Below are 20,238 nucleotides of genomic sequence, written 5' to 3'. Positions count from 1 at the left end.
CGGCCTATATATAACCATCAAAAAGTGAGAACGTATGAATAAATAAAATCAGAATGGGAATAAAGCGCAGCTGCATCAACTTCTTTGCTTTCATTGGAGTTAACCCATTGTACGTTAAGGGGAAGACTCTCTCGCTCTCTCTCTCTCTCTCACACACACAAAAGTGGAAGCCTTGCTTTTGTGGTCGTCGTGTTTCACGGCCTCTCTGTCAAGGATTCTGAAGCAGTAGCATTGCTTGGAGAGAAGGATCCAAATTTGGATCCAGACTCTGGGCCAGACCATGGGTCTAAATTATTTAAACACAGTCACACACACATACCAGATTATACTTCTATGTATTATTATATATATTGGAGAAAGTTATTCTCTTAAAATTACTCATGAAGAACAAACAAAAATTAGAAACATATTTATTTTATAATATATGATGTTTATATATATAACGTAGATTTATAACCTGGACGTGTATTTGTTGGAAGTCGTGGCCGGGTCGGTTTTGGTCTGTTCTATTCATTAATGCTTTATAGTTTAGATGTTAGCAGGTATCTCGTGGTCCACAGCTGGAATATACAGATTCAAGAATTAAATGATCGTGGCCGTCAGATTGTATCCGATGACAAACATATTGAAGGCCATTAATGCTTTGGTTGGCTTCCTTGCTTGATTCCTTTTTTGCTTGTAATGATAGTTGAGAATTTTGGTCCCTAAAACAACGTAAAAAAAAGGAGAAAGACAGATTTGATTCCTTGCTTTTGTTTTCTTGTATACGTAATATTGAAGATTTAGTTAACCATTAAAGCAAGATTGATATGCAAATTATTAAAGGAAGTGTCATGTCGAATTGATATGCTTTTTGCTAGCTAATACGTACCTGAACGTACATGGAGTTTCAAACCCTGAATAGCATTGGTCATCGGCATCTTGGCTACCCCTAGCCTACCTTTTTCTTGATATATTATAATTAATAGATGTAAAAATATATGAGTAAAGGGTAGAGAATCCCATAAGCATCCTTTCTTTTTTTATTTTAATTAGTGCAACACTATATAAAAAATAAATAAACAGACACTTAAAATAAATAAATGTTTTTTACTCTTTCGTGCTAAGAGGGAATCGCACAAAATGGTAGTTTTTATACAATTCAAAAGCGAAATTGTAGTTCTATGATCTTAGGTCATGGTGATTGTAATAACTCTATTTTATCTTGAATTGACTGTTGAGAAGTCAACTGTCTCTTCTCCTCGACAGCAGATGTTATTATGGAATAAGTCCCCCAATACTGTTGAAGTCTTCAAGGCAGCAGACCAAGTAAGAAACATAAAAATAAATAAATAACTGACATAAATCTATGTTTGTCTTGCATGCACGCTTTTTTCTCTTCTGCAATGAATGCAGGTCCATTCTCCGTAAGTTTGAAACAAGATATCATGTACAGATCGAAAAAAATAAAATAGACGAGGTAATTAACAGTTAGGAACAGGGGGTCCATATTACAGTTAACCATAGTTAGATCCAGATTGAAGAGGAATAATTGAAATTTCTAATGTACTCATGCGTATTCACAAAATTATCTACTAATTTACTTGAATAAATTAGTTAGATCTTAATTTAATTTATCAAATACTTAAAATTAAATAAATAAACTTGCATAATACAAAAATTGGTTACGAATGAAAACTTTTTAAATAACTCCTTAAATATAAACTTTTACAGGGCAACCAAATCCAAGAAAGCCATTCTTATTATTTAAAAATCAATTATAAGTAATCATCAATTACAAAATTTTTACAACTTGACTCTCTTTCTTGCTAAGACAAATGACCCGTTTGTCTTCTACAGCAGTAGCAGTTAGAACCTCTAATGTCTTGCGATTCAACCTGATGTAGCCCTCGTCCACCAAGCAACTAGAAATTCATCACAAGCTAGCTGATTAATCTGTAAAGCTCACCTTAGCAAAAACATTTTGGTAGCCCGAAGAAAAACAGCGACCTCATTTGAATCTTGTCCTGGAAAAGAAATGGTATTGGGCATCGGGAAAGTTTCAACTTTTAACCCCAGCTAGCAGACGGGTTGACCCAACTCAAGTTGGGTTGGATCAGTTCTTATTGTCCTGTGCACCGGGTCGGGTCAGGCTTAAATCCAAGTAGGGTTGGTCGGGTTATAGGCCTACTCCCCCGTTCACAACATGCTTACTTGTCATCATGGCCATTTTCTCACCTCACCACAGCAGACAAGCTTCTTGCCCAGTGGACTCCATCACCACGAGAACTTCACTTTATCATTAGTGAAGTGAGATGATTTTTAATTTGATGAAGTAAAACAAAGCCTTTGGATTGGAGAGTGTGATATCCCATATGATAAGTGAGGGTAGGTGGTGTATGAGATCCCACATTGTTTGGGAATAAGAAGTTCTTGTTATTTATAAAGTTCCAATAGGGCTCCAATTGTATCATTTTTTTTTTTGATAAGTAAACAGTAGTATTAATAATAATAGGCATAGCCCAAGTACACAAGATGGTATACAAGAGGTAAGACCTATCTAGGTAGCTACAGTAGTCACTAGAAACTCATGTACATTTAGGCCATTAAAGTCTATAGCTAGCGACCACAGAAATAAAGTGCTGAAAAAAAAGATACAAAGCTCCTCCGTTGTCCTCTCCTTGTCTTCAAAAGTTCGTTCATTTCGCTCTTGCCAAATGCACCACATAATGCAGATAGGTACCATCTTCCACACAGCTTTGATATGTAGGTCTCCCCCCGGCATCGCCCAACTGGCTAGTAATTCAACTACTGACTTCGGCATCACCCAGTTTAACCCTACACGACGGAATACTTCACACCACACGGCACTAGCTGTCTCACAATGTAGCAGGAGATGATTCACTGATTCACCAGCTCTCTTACACATACAACACCAATCAGTAATGATTACCCGCCTCTTCCGCAGATTATCGGTAGTCAAAATCTTACCCAGGGCTGCTGTCCAAATGAAGAACAGTGATTTGGGCGGTGCTCTATTCCTCCACAATCTTCTCCATGGAAACGGAGCATTCGGTATAGCTGTAAGGGCCTTATAATAAGAGCGAACCGAGAAAATACCCTTTCCCGTATATTTCCACCACAGCTTATCTTCATGCAAACCATTCGGCTTCATAGAGTACACTAGGTTGAAAAAATCTGTAAAACTGTTTACTTCCCAATCATGTGCTGCTCTATAAAAAGTGACGTTCCAGTGAACATGGTCCCCTGAGCGAACCAAAAGGTCCGCGACCGAAACTTCTTGGTCACAAGCCACTTGATATACACAAGGAAAAGCGTCCTTCAATGCCTCCTCCCCACACCAAATGTCCCTCCAAAAACTTACACGTGTGCCTTCCCCCACCAAAAGTTTAATATGGTTGGCAAACAGATTCCATCCCCTTCTTATTTGCTTCCAAATCCCCACTCCATACGATCCATTCCCCTCTCTAGTACACCATCCCCCCCATAGGCTGCCATATTTACTGTGAACTACTACTTTCCATAAAGCTTCTGGCTCCATATTATATCTCCAAAACCATTTCCCTAGAAGAGCCCGATTGAATTTTCTCAAGTTCTTTATCCCCAATCCTCCTGAAGAAATTGGTCTGCAAACCGTGTCCCATTTGATTAGGTGAAACTTGAATTCATCCCCCAAACCACTCCAAAGGAAATCGCGATACAGTTTTTCAATCCTTGCCGCCACCGAAGCTGGAATTGTAAACAAAGACAGAAAATAAGTGGGTAAGTTAGAAAGAGTACTCTTTATCAAGGTCACCCGGCCTCCTTTCGACAAGTACAGTCTCTTCCATCCAGCCAATCTTCTCTCTATTTTCTCAATCACTGTATCCCATATAGCTATGGCTCGTGAAGCCGCCCCCAACGGTAAACCCAAATATGTCATAGGAAGAGTGGCTACCTTACACCCCAACGTGTTAGCCAACTGTCGAGATCTACTCACATTCCCAACTGGTACTAATTCTGATTTATCAAAATTTACTCTCAAACCTGATGCTGCTTCAAAGCATAACAACAACGCTTTCAGAGTTCTAAGTTGTTCTTGATCAGCCTCACAGAAAATTAAAGTATCATCAGCAAAAAGTAAATGAGAGATTGAGATAATGCCCCTATTCAGATCACCCACAGAAAAACCAGCCAACAAACCATTATTAACTAGAGCCATTAACATCCTACTCAGGGCTTCCATGATTATAACAAAGAGGAGTGGGGATAGCGGATCCCCTTGTCTTAGACCTCTCGAGCTGTTAAAAAAACCTTCTGGACTGCCATTAATCAAAATTGAGAATCTTGCTGTTGAAATGCACCATCTAATCCACCTACACCATTTTTCCCCAAATCCACACCTCCTCAAAAGATAGATAAGAAAGTCCCAATTTACATGATCATATGCCTTTTCCATGTCTAATTTACAAATAATCCCTGCCATACCGGATTTTAATCTACTATCCAAGCATTCATTGGCTATTAAAACCGAATCCAGAATTTGACGACCCCTAACAAAGGCATTTTGTGGCTTTGAGATTATCTTACCAAGGGACTCTCCCAACCTGTTTGCTAATACCTTTGAAATAATTTTATAGACCCCGTTAATGAGGCTAACGGGCCTATAATCCTTCACTTCCACAGCCTCGGTCTTCTTCGGAATTAATGCAATAAAAGTCGTATTCAAACTTTTCTGAAATTTCCCAGACGAGAATAATTCCTGGAAGACATTCAACAAATCCTCTTTTATCACCTCCCAACAAGTGTAGAAGAACCCCATCGAAAAACCGTCTGGTCCTGGCGCTTTGTCTTTCCCCATTCGTCTGATCACTTCATATATCTCCTCTTCCTCAAACGCTCTTTCCAACCTAGCTGCTGTCTGCGGCTCAATGGAATCAAAAACAAGACCATCCACTCTAGGCCTCCATCCCTCCCTTTCTGTAAATAATTGTTCATAGAAATTCAGCACGTGTTCCCGTATCACAGGGGCCTCAGTACACTCTCTACCATTTATATTCAGCATCTCAATGGTATTATTCCTCCTATGAGAGTTTGCCACTCTATGGAAAAATTTCGTACTTCTATCCCCTTCTTTCAACCACAAAGCTCTTGATTTTTGTCGCCAAGAGATCTCTTCACAAGATAATACCCTTTCCAACTCTAAAGTCAATTCTGCCTTTCTTGATCTTTCCTCTACGGTGAGAGCTCGACCTTCATTGATCCTATCAAGAACCTGCAATTCTCCCATCATGACTTTCTTTTGCTCCCCTAGATCCCCAAAAGATTGGGAATTCCACAGTTTTAGATCTTCCTTTAAAGCCTTTAGTTTGCCTGCAAGTATATGAGAGGGAGTGCCATTAAACTGATACGAGGACCACCAGCTCCTTACCCTATCCACAAAACCCTCACTTTTAAGCCACATGTTTTCAAACTTGAAGTACCTACGCCCACTTTGAATGCCTCCCCCATCCAGTAGAATTGGAAAGTGATCTGAGCATAGACGCGGCAATCTTCTTTGACAAACCTCTGGATACTGACATTCCCATTCTGGCGATATTAAGAATCTATCCAACCGTGACCATGTCTGACTATTGGACCAAGTAAATGGGCCACCGATAAGTGGTAAATCCACCAAATTCAACTCAAAGATGCAATCAGAAAACTCCGTCATGGCTGGACGTATACGACTATCCCCTGATCTTTCACTTGGGAACCTTGTGATGTTAAAGTCCCCTCCTATGCACCACGGGAGATCCCACCAGCTGTGTACCCCCGCAATTTCTTCCCAAAGTTGATGTCTGATGGTATCAACATTCGGTCCATAAATTCCTGCAAAAGCCCACAAAAAGTTATCTTCCACCATCTTAAGAGAGACGGCCACCATATATTCCCCTATGAACTCCTCCCTCTTCATCATCACCCTTTTGTCCCACATCACAAGAATACCCCCCGAAGCCCCATTCGAAGCCAAATAAACCCAGTCCACGTATGGGCAATGCCATACACTTCTCACTATTTTTCTGGTTACCAGTTTCAACTTGGTCTCTTGTAGACATACAATATCCACCCGCCATTCTCGTAGCAAGTTTTTTATGCGAGAGCACTTATTATTCTCATTTAGCCCCCGAACATTCCACGAAACTATTTTTGGCTTCATAAAGAAACAAACGTACCCTTCCCTTTGACCCTATCACGGCTTGAACTACCCTCGTTCAAGGACCAATCCAATCTCTTAAGCTCCCTTCGTTTCTTGGCTCCTTTATTTTTAGAATGCGAATGGCCCACCTCTATGGCCGTGAGAAGAGCCAAAAACTGTTCTTCATAGCCTACACACTTCATACCCACTATCTGTTGAATGTCTTTAACCTTGTTGAAAACCCAATCCGACATCTCACACTCATTTGGTAGAAGACAGTCTAAAGGAAATGGACTCTTGTCCCCTTGCCCTTCACACTGATTATGGCCTTCCCATTCCACCATTGTGTTCATTATCTCCACTCCCTCTGAGGTGGTTTCAGATGAATTACCAGGAATCTCCCTTAAGGTCATCGGCTGATTTAATTCTTAAGAGTCAGGAACCATTATTATTTCATCACTTTGAGCCGTAGGATCCTCCCTTAGGATCTCCGAACTGTTCTGTCCCCCAACAGCAAGTGGTAAAGCTCTCGGGATATGCTGTATTTCGATTTCCTCCAAGTTCTCTTCATCCCGTTCGAATCCGTGTTCTACGAGAAGGTCCAGGTGTTCTCCCTCTGAGCCATGCAACTCCGTTTGAGCGAAATACTCCACCATACTACCTATCGGTAAGTTCTGTGCGTAAATATCTGGGAAAAGGACCGTCGGAGGCTGAATCTCGTCTTTTTCCTCCACACGATGCGGTAAAATCTGCTCCACCCTTCTCGCCGGCGATGTCTGTGATGCCGGCAAAACTTTCGCCGTCGTTATCTGTTCGGCCTGAGTTTGGGTCGACGTGGACTTCTGTTCTGCCGATGTATATGGGTCGGGTCTCGGGTTTCGAATCCTCCAGGTTTTTTGAGGTAGCGGATCGTGAGATGAGGCCGGGTCATACGGCTTCCTAAGCGGGCCTTTACCCGTGGGCCCCTTTCTGCCCAGATGAGAAGGCCTCGTGGCCCTAGCTTCCTCCCCCTCCAGGCCCAGATCCGGCCCAAAATAAGCCTGCCCCATTTCTTTCTTTAGTAAGCACTCTATTTTCCTATGTAAGTCTAAAATCTGCGTTTTTGCTTCCCACAACAACTTCAACGTTTCCCCATCAGACACGCCACCTAGCTGTCTACTACTACTCTGCCCCTGGATCAGGCACGTCTCTCTGTCAGGGACATTACTCAACGCCATACCTTCTTCATTTTCAGTACGCTGCTCCTTCGGCTGCTCCACCATCAGTGCCTCCTTGTAGGACAAAGGCTGTGACTGCACCAACCACTGCTTGCCTATCATCTTCTTCCTACTGTCCTCAGTTTGCACTTTTCTCCTTTCATCAACAAAATCCCACAGCACCTCCCCCATCTTAATCCACCCACTTCCCTCTTCCTCTGGTATGAATATGAAGTTCCTCCTCCCACCAACTCCATACTCTACCACTGCCAGATAACGACCTCTCGAATTTGAACACCGTTGAGCAATGAAACTACTGCTGCCTTCCCTTTTTGAGGTATAAAATTCCTTTTGTTCTTCCTTTGAACAGACCGCCATGGCCTTTGCCAACCACTGCACCGCTAATGGACCCAGAGCTATCTGTGCCACCATCCTCCAAGTTTTTTCTGTGATAACCACCCTGCCCCCCTCCTTTACGAGAGAAAAGCATTTTGAATCAATCACAACCTCCTTACACCACTGCATAACGTAAAGCAAGAACCTAAACTAAGCACCGCCGTGAGAACCGTCGTTAACTACCCCAACTAAAGAAATTGAAAAGCACTAACCATCACAGGAGAGAAAATGTACGGAGAGAAAAAAGTTGACTACCCCAGTCACCTGACTAATACTACCCAATTGTATCATTTATTAGTCATTTTCTCACCTCACCACAACAGGCAAGCTTCGTGCCCAGTGGACTCCATCACCACGAGAACTTCACTTTGTCATTAGTGAAGTGAGATGATTTTCAATTTGATGAAGTAAAACAAAGCCTTTGGATTGGAGAGTGTGATATCCCATATGATAAGTGAGGGTAGGTGGTGTATGAGATCCCATATTATTTGGGAATAAGAAGTTCTTGTTTTTTATAAAGTTCCAATAGGGCTCCAATTGTATCATTTATTAGTCATTTTCTCACCTCACCACAGCAGGCAAGCTTCGTGCCTAGTGGACTCCATCAGCACAAGAACTTCACTTTGTCATTAGTGAAGTGAGATGATTTTCAATCTGATGAAGTAAAACAAAGTGTTTGGATTAGAGAGTGTGATACCCCATATGATAAGTGAGGGTAGGTGGTGTATGAGATCTCACATTGCTTGGGAAGGAGAAATTCTTATTCTTTATAAGGTTCCAATAGAGCTCTAATTATATTATTGACTAGTCCTTTTGAAATATAAATCATGTGATTTGAGTCTTCCATTAGGGTGTTACAAATACATGATATAAGAGCCTATCTAACCAGAAATATGGGATTTGAATCATGCCACCTACGATGGACAAGCCTGATGAGGACGTTGGGAATTTAACAGGGTAGCTTGTGATATCCCATATGATAAGTGAGGGTATATGGTATATGAGATCCTACATTACTTGGGAAAGAGAAATTCTTGTTCTTTATAAGTTTCCAATGGGACTTCAAGTATATAATTGACTAGTCATTTTGAAGTATAGTCCATATAGTTTGGACCTTCTATTGGGGGTGTTACAGAGAGTATTTCTCCGTACAAAGTGAGATGAGATTAGCTTTGAATCAAAATCAACCCTAAAATCTTGATGTTTTGTGTGACTGTTGAAATCTTATTTATTATTATTTTTTACTTCTTGACAATCCTATAATCTTTATTTTTCACAACATACATTGCGTAAAAAATAAAGATGAAAGGATATAAAATAAAAGAACACACGATTGTTATTTTGAACCAGCATCATCATGTGCATATAGCTGCGATCTAGCTGGAAGGAAATGCATGCAGTGGTTGATCATCAGGTTGTTCTAATAATACGATATGTTTGGAGTGCCTTCATCATGGCAGTAGAGGTAAGTGGTGTATTTCTCCATGCTGCATTGACACTCGGGGCATCTCATTCCCTCCGGGATCCTTCCGGCAAAGTGCGAGAACTCAAAGCAGCAGCAGGGGAAAAATTCACCTCGTAGCAGGTCATGGTGGTTCTTGAAAGCCACATCAAACCCCTAAAGGCGCACATTTTCCTTCCATTTGTCATACTCGACCAGGGTAGGCAGGATGGAGTTCCCATGCCCATTGACCACCACAGAAGACCCTTTGCAGAGCACAACCCAGCCGCCGTCTCTGTGATAGCTAAGGAGCTTCTTGATCTCTTACATCATGGGGTCGCCGTGGTCGTCAGCCTTGCCTTGTTAAATCTTGGAGAACAGCATGCTCTTGAGGCGGGTCCAGAAGAACCACATCATGGCTAGGTCTTGCCAGCAATGACCCAGCTTCTCCACGGCAATGGTCGCCAAGACTCGTCGAACTCGCTCCCGTTTGCTATCCTTTCCCACATAGGCCAACTCTAAGGATACGTCTGCTGCCAATGCAACTGCACGTGCCCTGTTTGTAAATTTTCAAACCCACTCAGTGTCATCCCCTCCATACAAGAAAATGTACTTTCCTTCTTTAATTTGTTCATCAGAAAATATGTACAGAAGTGGAGAAGTGGATTTGATCAGCATTAATTTATATCATGTCTATATATAGATTAGTACTGCATGCAAGTATAATTAATTACAATGCATGTACACTAGTATTGCGTGCAACATGCTCACCCAGTTCAGTATTGTTGGGTCAATGTCGTCAATCAGCAGCTTAAGCCTCCAAGTCTCGTCCCTCCAGAGCGCTTCTTCTCTAGCGCTAGTGAAAGGGAAGGCACTGCTTCCCCAAATCCACATCAGGTGGATTGCATTGGGGGACACAACCCTTCCTTGAGGGTCTAGCACCATAAGGATAGGTTTATTCCTGAAGTGCCACTTCTCCTTATAAACCTGACCACCGCTTTCCCTATCAAGTTAGGGTGGTAAACAGTGTACCATGGCATTGAAGACTGCAGGCTCTCAAAACGTTTTTGCATGGGTTCAATCCATGGGAGGGAACGGTCTACTAGTGGAATCCACACAAGTTCATACTGACTCTCTAGCCTCTCTAGCCTCGTTGAGTGGACCGGCCTGGATTCATTGTAAATTTGTTCCAGAATTGACAACTCATCTTGGGAGATGTTCAAGCTGGAAATGAGCAGTAACACATTTTTCCTCCTGAGAACATCTATATTAACCTGTTTTTGCAAAAACATCATGAGTTATAGAAAAACAATCATATATAGTACATGTTAATATATTATATATGTATACATATAGTGTTCTAATTATCAATAATTAATGATAGAAATGTATGCATATTGTGTTTAGAAAAGCCGACCCTTTTCTTGGTGTAACCATCAAAAAGAGGCTGAAGATCATCCTTGGGGTAAATAATGGCCCTAAGAGGCTTCATATTGTCAATGTGGATCATCTCGAAGAGATTGACGAGCATTTGAAAGGCTTCAGCTTCCTTCTTCACCTCTGCATTTAATGGCAGATTCTTAGTACTACTAGCTCTACATCATGTATTAATATTTCTTTCTTTCATGGCAATATTGCATGATTAATTGATCTATATATATTTGACATAAAAATGACTTATATCTATATATACCTATGTATTGGTTGCATATTTCCAACTGCTTCTTAAGATGGTCGCATATGGTTCTAAGCTTGTGCGTTAGGGTGGATAGTTCCCATGCTTATGTGATGGAGACCACAAACCTGCAATCAACATCCATTAATTTAGTAGTGCACTTGGAAAAGCACTGAAACTCTTACTTTTTGTTATGAGTGGAGACAAAAATAGTGAACAGTGAAACATGCACCATTTATTTCCTTAGCATATTAGGCACCACTTGGAGACACGCACAGTGTCTGCAGCAAGTGACGCCTCAAATTTTTCCGTAAAATGCTGCACCGAAAAAAAATATTGTAGGCTGCTCTCTCCTATAAATAGGAGAGAGCTCAATTGTGTGTGTGCGGACTGAGTGTAGCAAAAAGAAGTGCAGCAGAGAGAAAATAGAGTGTGTGCTGCGTGTGTGTGCAGACAGAGTGGGTGAGCAGAGAGAGATTTCTGTAAAAATTATTTTCATAGTGAAATTACAGCATCTGTGGACGTAGGCAATTGCCGAACCACGTTAAATTTCGTCCCTCCTTTATTTAGAATCGTCTCTGTGTCAGAAAAGCTCCCAACAACTGGTATCAGAGCACTGGTTCGAGCTGTCTGAAAATTCAAGTTGTTCAAAATTAATTTTTGACAACTCCACGGTGTTCCTCGCGTCGAGACGAATCCGTTGCCGTAAACGGAGGTCGGACGAGCCTACATGCGCCCCTAGAAGATCGGCGCGTGCATCTGCTGCAACCCACGCTCCCCCACGCACTCTGGAGGTTGAAGACGCATGCACCACACGCGCCCTCACGTGCTCCAGAGGTTGAAGACGCGTGAAGGACACGCGCCCACGTGCCCCCACGAATCCTACAGAGGTTCGGCGCGTGTGTCACATGCGCCTCACTCTCCCCCATGCGCACATAGTATTGTAGCGAGTGTATTACACGCGCCCGCGTTTGCCCACACGCACTGTGCAGCGTGTGTATCTCACGCGACAGACAGATCAGGACCGTCCGTTTTTCAGATCTGTTTTCGGGATCTAAGTCATTCGGAGTCCGATTTCGACGATCAAATAGTGATTTCCTACTATTTGGATGATTCCGGACTCATCCGTACGGTCAAAATTTTGAGATTCGGCATCAGTACATTGGATCTGAACCATCTACGTGTTGCAGATCATTTTGGGCTAGATCACGCCAGTTGGAGTTCTATCGCGACGATCAAATAGTACTGACAAACTATTTGGATCATTCCGGACTCGTTTCCAGCTAATTCGAGTGTTTCGGACGCAACAGTGATCTTTGTTTGTTTGAATTTGAACTCATTTGTAAAGTTATGGCTAGAGAAGAAGCTAAAGGTGTTGGTATCGAGAAATTTGACGGTACAGACTTTGCCTACTGGAGAATGCAGATAGAGGATTATCTCTATGGGAAGAAACTACATCTTCCACTTCTAGGAAGAAAGCCAGATGACATGAGCAATGAAGATTGGAATTTCCTTGATAGATAAGTGTTGGGAGTCATTCGACTAACACTGTCAAGATCAGTTGCACACAATGTGGGAAAGGAAAATACCACAGCGGATTTGATGAAAGCTCTATCAGACATGTACGAGCAGCCATCAGCCAATAACAAAGTGCATTTGATGTACAAGCTATTCTACTTGAGAATGGCAGAAGGAACTCCAGTTATTCAGCATCTGAATGAGTTCAACACCATCATCAATCAATTAGCTTCAGTGGGGATTGAATTTGATGATGAAGTACATGCACTAATTGCTCTAGCTCAATTGCCAAAGAGCTGGGAGGCCAGGAGAACAGCTGTTAGCAATTCTTATGGCAAAACAAAGATGAAGTATCAAGATATCCGGGACCATATTCTTAGCGAGGAAGTTCGCAGAAGAGATACAGGAGAAGCATCAACTTCCAGTTCTGCCTTAAACCTCGAGACGAGAGGTAGATGAGCTAGTAGAAGTTCAAATCGGGGCAGATCAAAGTCCCGAAGAGGCAGAAGTAAATCTAAGTCCGGAAAACAAGTACAGTGCTGGAATTGTGGCAAGATTGGCCACTTCAAAAATAATTGCAAGGAAGCAAAGAAGAAGAATGAGCATGACTCTGTTAATGCCACAACAGAAAATCTCCAAGATGCCTTACTTCTTTCAGTTGACAACCAAATTGAATTTTGGGTGTTAGATTCAGGAGCCTCGTTCCACACTACAGCACACCGAGAAATCATGCAGAATTATGTCACTGGTGATTTCGGGAAGGTGTACTTAGCAGATGGTGAAGCGTTGGAAATCAAAGGCATAGGAGATGTACCAATCAATCTGCCCAATGGAAGTGCATGGTTGCTACAGAAGTTACGACATGTTCCTAAGCTCATGAGGAACCTGATTTCTGTAGGGCAACTTGATGCTGATGGGCATTCGGTACTATTTACCGGTGGCACGTGGAAGATAACAAGAGGAGCTATGGTAATAGCTCGAGGCACAAAAATAGGTACTCTATACATGACTTCAAGTATTAGAGATACTATTGCAATTGCTGATGCAAATGCCAATCTATGGCATCAAAGGCTTGGTCACATGAGTGAGAAAGGAATGAAAGTATTATTATCCAAGGGGAAGTTACCAAAGTTGGAATCAACTGATTTCGATATGTGTGAAGGTTGCATTTTTGGGAAACAGAAAAAAGTTAGTTTCCTAAAAAATGGTAGAACTCCAAAATCTACAAAGTTGGAGTTGGTGCACACAGATTTGTGGGGGGCCATCCTCAGTCGCTTCTCTTGGAGGATCGCGGTACTATGTTTCATTTATTGATGACTCAAGCAAGAAAGTATGGGTTTATTTTTTGAAAAATAAATCTGACACATTTGATACTTTCAAGAAGTGGAGAGCCATGGTTGAAAATGAAACATGCTTGAAGTTAAAATGTCTGAGGTCAGACAATGGAGGAGAGTACATCGACGGAGGGTTCAAAGAATTCTGTGTTGCAAATGGGATTAGATTTCAGAAGACTATTCCCGGGACACCGTAGCAGAATGGCGTAGCTGAACGCATGAACAGAACTCTCAACGAACGTGCCAGAAGCATGAGGCTGAATTCAGGATTGCCTGAATGTTTTTGGGCTGATGTAGTTGCAGCCTATTTGATTAATCGGGGACCTTCAGTTCCCTTAAAGTTCGATCTACCAGAGGAAGTCTGGAGCGGAAAGAAGGTAAATCTTTCCCATTTGAAAGTTTTTGGCTGTTTATCATATGTTCATATAGATTCTACTGATCGTAACAAGTTAGAAGCCAAATCTAGAAAATATTTTTTCATTGGTTATGGGGATGAAGAATTTGGCTATCGATTTTGGGATGATAAAAATTGCAAAATCATCAGAAGTAGAAATGTGATATTTAATGAGCAGATTCTGTACAAAGCTAAGTCACAAGCTGAATCTGAGGAACAACCAAAGAAACCTGAGGTTGTTGACTTTGATGTTACTCGAGTCAACACTGATCAGAACGAGGATCAAGAAAATGATGATACACAGATCGAACAACGTACACCACTCACTGTTACTCGAAGATCTTCAAAAACAATTAGGCCACCACAGCGGTTCTCACCATCTCTATACCACATCTTGCTAACAGATAGTGGTGAACCGGAAAGTTATGATGAAGTTCTACGAATTGAAGATTCGATCAAGTGGGAGAAAGCCATGCAAGATGAGATGGAGTCACTGATGTCAAATCAGACATGGGAGCTAACTAAACTTCCAAAAGGTAAGAAGGCTTTGCACAATAAATGGGTGTACAGAATTAAGGAAGAGCATAATGGTAGCAAGCGCTACAAAGCCAGAATGGTCATGAAGGGGTTTCAACAAAAGGAAGATGTCGACTACATAGACATTTTCTCTCCAGTTGTAAAATTGACAACGATCAGGCTAGTGTTGGCAATTGTGGTTACAGAGAATCTACATCTTGAGCAGTTAGATGTGAAGACTGCATTCCTTCATGGTGATTTGGAGGAAGACATCTATATGCACCAGCCACAAGGATTCTCAGTGAAGGGAAAAGAGAATCTAGTTTGCAAACTGAAGAAGAGCTTGTATGGCCTAAAACAAGCTCCACGACAATGGTACCGGAAGTTTGACAACTTCATGTGCGGTAATGGATTTACAAGACTGCAGGCTGACCATTGTTGCTATATGAAGAACTTTGACAACTCTTATACTATCCTACTGTTATATGTGGATGATATGCTCGTTGCAGAGTCAAGCATCGAGGAAATCAATGAACTGAAGAAGCAGTTGTCAAAGCGGTTTGAGATGAAGGATTTGGGTGCTGCAAAACAAATCCTTGGTATGAGAATTATTAGAGACAGGTCTAATGATACTCTCAAGCTCTCCCAGGAGGAGTATGTAAAGAAGGTGCTCAGAAAGTTTAACATGGACAAGGCGAAACCAGTAAGCACACCCTTAGCTAGTCACTTTCGACTAACTAAGGATCAGTCGCCAAAGACGGAGGAAGAGCAAGAATGCATGGACAGAATATCCTATGCATCTGCTATTGGTAGTCTTATGTACGCCATGGTCTGTACTAGGCCAGATATTGCACAAGCAGTGGGAGCTGTGAGCAGGTACATGAGTAATCCAGGAAAGTAGCATTGGGAAGCAGTCAAGTGGATTTTAAGATATCTACAAGGCTCTTCAGATACGTCACTATGCTTTACAAAAGCAGGTTTAAAACTACAGGGATATGTAGATGCTGATTTAGCAGGTGACGTTGACAGCAGAAAAAGTACTACTGGATTTGTGTATACGCTGGGTGGTACAGCTGTATCGTGGGCTTCTAAGTTACAGAAGATTGTTGTTCTCTCAACTACAGAAGCAGAATACGTTGCTATAACTTAAGCAGAGAAGGAAATGGTTTGGTTGCAGTCATTCTTGGAGGAATTGAGAAGGAAGAATAAAAAAGGTATTCTGCACAGTGATAGTCAGAGTGCTATTTTTCTTGCAAAGAATCCAGCCTTTCATTCCAGAACAAAACACATACAGTTGCGATACCATTTTATCCGATCTCTTCTCGATAGTGGACAGCTAATACTTGAGAAGATTCGAGGAACAGAGAACCCAGCAGACATGTTCACAAAAGTAGTTACTGCTAACAAACTGAAGCTGTGTATAGGTTCAGTTGGACTTCGTACTTAAAGGCATGACTTGAAGTTGCTGTGATAGTTGCTATGAAGATATGTAGACTCATTTGTCTCCAAATGGGAGATTGTTATGAGTGGAGACAAAAACAATGAACAGTGAAACATGCACCGTTTATTTCCTTAGCATATTAGGCACCACTTGCAGACACGCACAGTGTCTGCAGCAAGTGACTCCTCAAATTTTTTCGTAAAATGCTGCACCGAAAAAAAACATTTTAGGCTGCTCTCTCCTATAAATAGGAGAGAGCTCAATTGTGTGTGTGCGGACTGAGTGTAGCAGAGAGAAGTGCAGCAGAGAGAAAATAGAGTGTGTGTTGCGTGTGTGTGCAGACAGAGTGGGTGAGCAGAGAGAGATTTCTATAAAAATTATTTTCATAGTGAAATTACAGCATCTGTGGACGTAGGCAATTGCCGAACTACGTTAAATTCCGTCCCTCTTTTATTTAGAATCGTCTCTGTATCAGAAAAGCTCCCAACACTTTTAACAAGAGAAAATTATATTTTGCACTCTCATGCTCAGGAACTGCCACATGATTTTTTAATTTGCACATAAAAAATGTCAAAGCCGCCAATTTGCACCATCAATGATCACGATCTCATCAAGATTGTCACGTCTTTTTTAATCTGTATTTATAATGTTCTCATCCAAACTGAGAGTGCATATTATTAGATAACGTAATTTTATGTCCAATTTGACAGTTTTGTGGTGCAAATTAAAAAATGTACTGGTAGTTCATGCAAAATATTATTTCCCTTTCGATAATTTGTGTATATTACTTACCCATCGCATAAAAGGTTTAGGAAATGTTTAATAAAAGTTGTGATTGTCCTACTTTATCTATGTGTTTGAGCTGTGTGTGACTGTGTCTATAAATATTTATATATATATATATATATATATATTCAAGATTTTGAAGGATGGATGATAGAAAATACATACTCGTAGCCCAAGCTGCTGAAGCTACAAATTTTAGTTGCGCAAGCTACAATACTCCTGATGGTCCAATAGATAGCTGTTGGAACTTGTGCCAAGGCTGAGGATAATGCAGGCACCTACTGGGTGATATACGCGAATGGTAACTCTTTAAACTCAACTACAGTCCGTGTTACTTCCAATACCGCCCTGATCAGATCATTTAGTGCGTCGAACCTAGGTTTCAGTAAGCCTGCATGCTCAATGATGCTAGGTACTTGCTTTAAGAATGACATTGCTTTTGCAAGTTGGTTTGTTGATCAGTAAATCTGGGCAAGGAGCCAAAATTCTCCATAGGTCAAAGTAAAAGCTGCAAGGGCCAGGACCAGCTTAGCATCCCATGTGAAGGAAGACACTAGGTGAAATATTGAAAGTGTCGTTTGGTGTGCATCCGAGCCACTGAAAGTCTTGTATTGTATCGGAAAATTCAGACATGTATAGATTATTTCATGAATGTGTACATGTTGATGTTGATCCATATATAAAACTTAATAATCTGCAGCAAAATTATAAGCTGATCTTTAGGTCAGGTATTAGAATATTAACGTTGCCTATACTATTTGTGAGAAATAATTATTTGAGATAGACATATCATATGAAGCATATATAAAATGTTGTATATATGGTTGGATAAAACCTCGCAGGAAATTCGATCAATTATATATGGCAGAGCATCAAGCAGGACAAGGAAATTGGCTTGGTGACTCTTGTCCTCCAAGTATTCAACTTGTGCTTGGGTACCCTGCAGTATAATACAAATTGTGTTAAGAATATAATACAAATAATAAAATCTAACTCTTTCTATAAGTTTAAGTTTTTGGAATAAGTAGTGATTTCATATAGTATCATAACGGAGGTCATGAGTTGGAACCCTCACTCTGCATTTTACTAATTTAATTAAATATTTCACATGTTAGGTAGACTCATTGAAGAAGAGATTGGTCCACACGTGGAGGGAGTGTTAAGAATATAATACAAATAATAAAATCTAACTCTTCTTATAAGTTTAAACTTTTGTGATAAACGGTGATTTCACAAGTAGTACTTAAGTAATGAAAACAATGCACAAATGCATAATTGAGATAAATTAATTAGACATGCATCGATCTGTCGCATCAAGTTTGCTGATGTTTCTAATTGTTTTTCATGAAACGTTAATTTCTTGAAAGAAAATGGTTAGTATTAGTACCGTTATCATTAGGCCTTCAGGATTCAAAGTGGCACGATTAAGAATGTCCTCGACAATATAAAGAAGGGGTCTGATATCAACTTCTCGGCCATCAGGAGCATGGGTTCCCAGAACTTGCTTCACCATCACATTGTCATCGGACAATGTTATCATGCTTCGATCACCTTTGATCAATTGCTGCATAGAACTAGGCGAGAACCTGTTGGTGAGGCCGCTGTATTGCTGCAAAGCACCTGGTTGGTGGGTGGGTTGGAAAGAACCCTGCGGGCTGCGGGTTGGAGGGCTGCAACGAACCCAGATGGCTCGGTTGCTGCAGTGAACCCAGATGGCTAGGTTGCTGCAATGAACCCAGCTGACTTGGCTGCTGCAATGAACCCAGCTGACTTGATTGCTGTAGGGAACCTTGTAACGCATTGGTAGTCAGGCCGGGTTGGTGAAGACCCAGCTGGGAGGATTGCTGGAGAGAACCCAGTTGGGAAGGTTGCTGCACAGAACCCAGTTGGGAGGGTAAGGGTTGTTGCACATTGCCCAGTTGGCTTGGTTGCTGAAATGAGCCCTGTAAAGGATTGTTAGACCGGGTGGGTTGCTGCAAAGAACTAGAAACATTAGGTTGCTGCGAAGAACTGTAACCCAACTGGGTGTCCATGTTGTGCAAGACGAAGCAAAGGAAGGTTTGAAGCTATAGATATGGGGTGGATCGAGGTGGAGAATATGGCTTGTATGCTTGTTGCAATTTGGCCGGCCTATATATAACCATCAAAAAGTGAGAACACGTGAATAAATAAAATCAGAATGGAAATAAAGCGCAGCGGCATCAACTTCCTTGCTTTCATTGGAATTAACCCATTGTACGTTAAGGAGAAGACTCTCTCTCTCTCTCACACACACACAAGTGGAAGCCTTGCTTTCGTGGTTGTCGTGTTTCATGGCCTTTTTGCCGAGGATTCTGATGCAGTTGCATTGCTAGGAGATAAGGATCCAAATCTGGATCCAGACTGATCTGTAATTGTTTGTTCAGGGCCAGACCATGGGTCTAAATAAATTATTTAAACACACTGTCACACACACATACCAGATTATTCTATGTATTATTATATATATCGGAGAAAGTTATTCTCTTAAATAATATATGAATGTTTATATAACGTAGATTTATAGCCTGGACGTGCATTTGTTGGAGGCCGTGGGTCGGTTTCGGTCCGTTCTATTCATTAATGCTTTATAGTTTCGATGTTAGCATGTATCTCGTGGTCCACGTACAGCTTGAATATACAGTATCAACATCCTTTCTTAATTAGTGTAATACTATATAAAATAATTAAATGGAACTGAAAATAAATAAAAGGTATTTTATCCTTCCCTGCTAAGAGCAGTATATCATGGTACTGAATTTTATACCATCCGAGAGTGAGATTGTAGTTCCATGATCGTAAGTCATGGTAACTGTAGTAACTCAATTTTGTATTGAATCGTCCACTGTCTCGCCTCCACGACAGCAGACGTTATTATGGAATAGAGTCCCCCAATACTGTTGAAGTCTTCAAGACAGCAGACCAAATTAGAAACATACAAAAAATTAACTGACATAAATCGATGTTTGTCTTTCATGCATGCTTTTCTCTCTTCTGCAATGAGCGCAGGTCAATTCTCCGTTAGTTTTAAACAAGATCATGACGGATTAAAAAAAAAAAAAAAAGACGAGGTAACAGATAGGAACATGGGGTCCATATTACAGTTACAGTTAGCCATAGTTAGATCCAGATTGAAGAGGAATAATTGAAATTTCTAATGTATTCATGTGTATTTATAAAATTATCTATTAATTTACTTGAATAAATTGGTTAGATCTCAACTTAATGAATTAAATACTTAAATTAAATAAATTAACTTGCATTAAATAATAATGATTGGTTACGAATGAAAACTCTTTAAAGAACTTCTTAAAAGTAAAATTTTATGAGATAGCCAAATTTAAAAAAGTCAATCTTATTATTTGA

General features: G+C 40.8%; 1 pseudogene; it reads right to left on the bottom strand.

Moving 5' to 3' along the window:
• Window positions 1-9,169: 9,169 nt before the first annotated feature.
• On the bottom strand, window positions 9,170-18,928 carry LOC122307452 (annotated as a pseudogene).
• Window positions 18,929-20,238: the final 1,310 nt, after the last annotated feature.

Source organism: Carya illinoinensis, chromosome 4, assembly GCF_018687715.1.
Source record: "Carya illinoinensis cultivar Pawnee chromosome 4, C.illinoinensisPawnee_v1, whole genome shotgun sequence".
Taxonomy (NCBI): Eukaryota; Viridiplantae; Streptophyta; class Magnoliopsida; order Fagales; family Juglandaceae; genus Carya; species Carya illinoinensis.
This window is presented reverse-complemented; position numbering and strand designations above follow the sequence as displayed.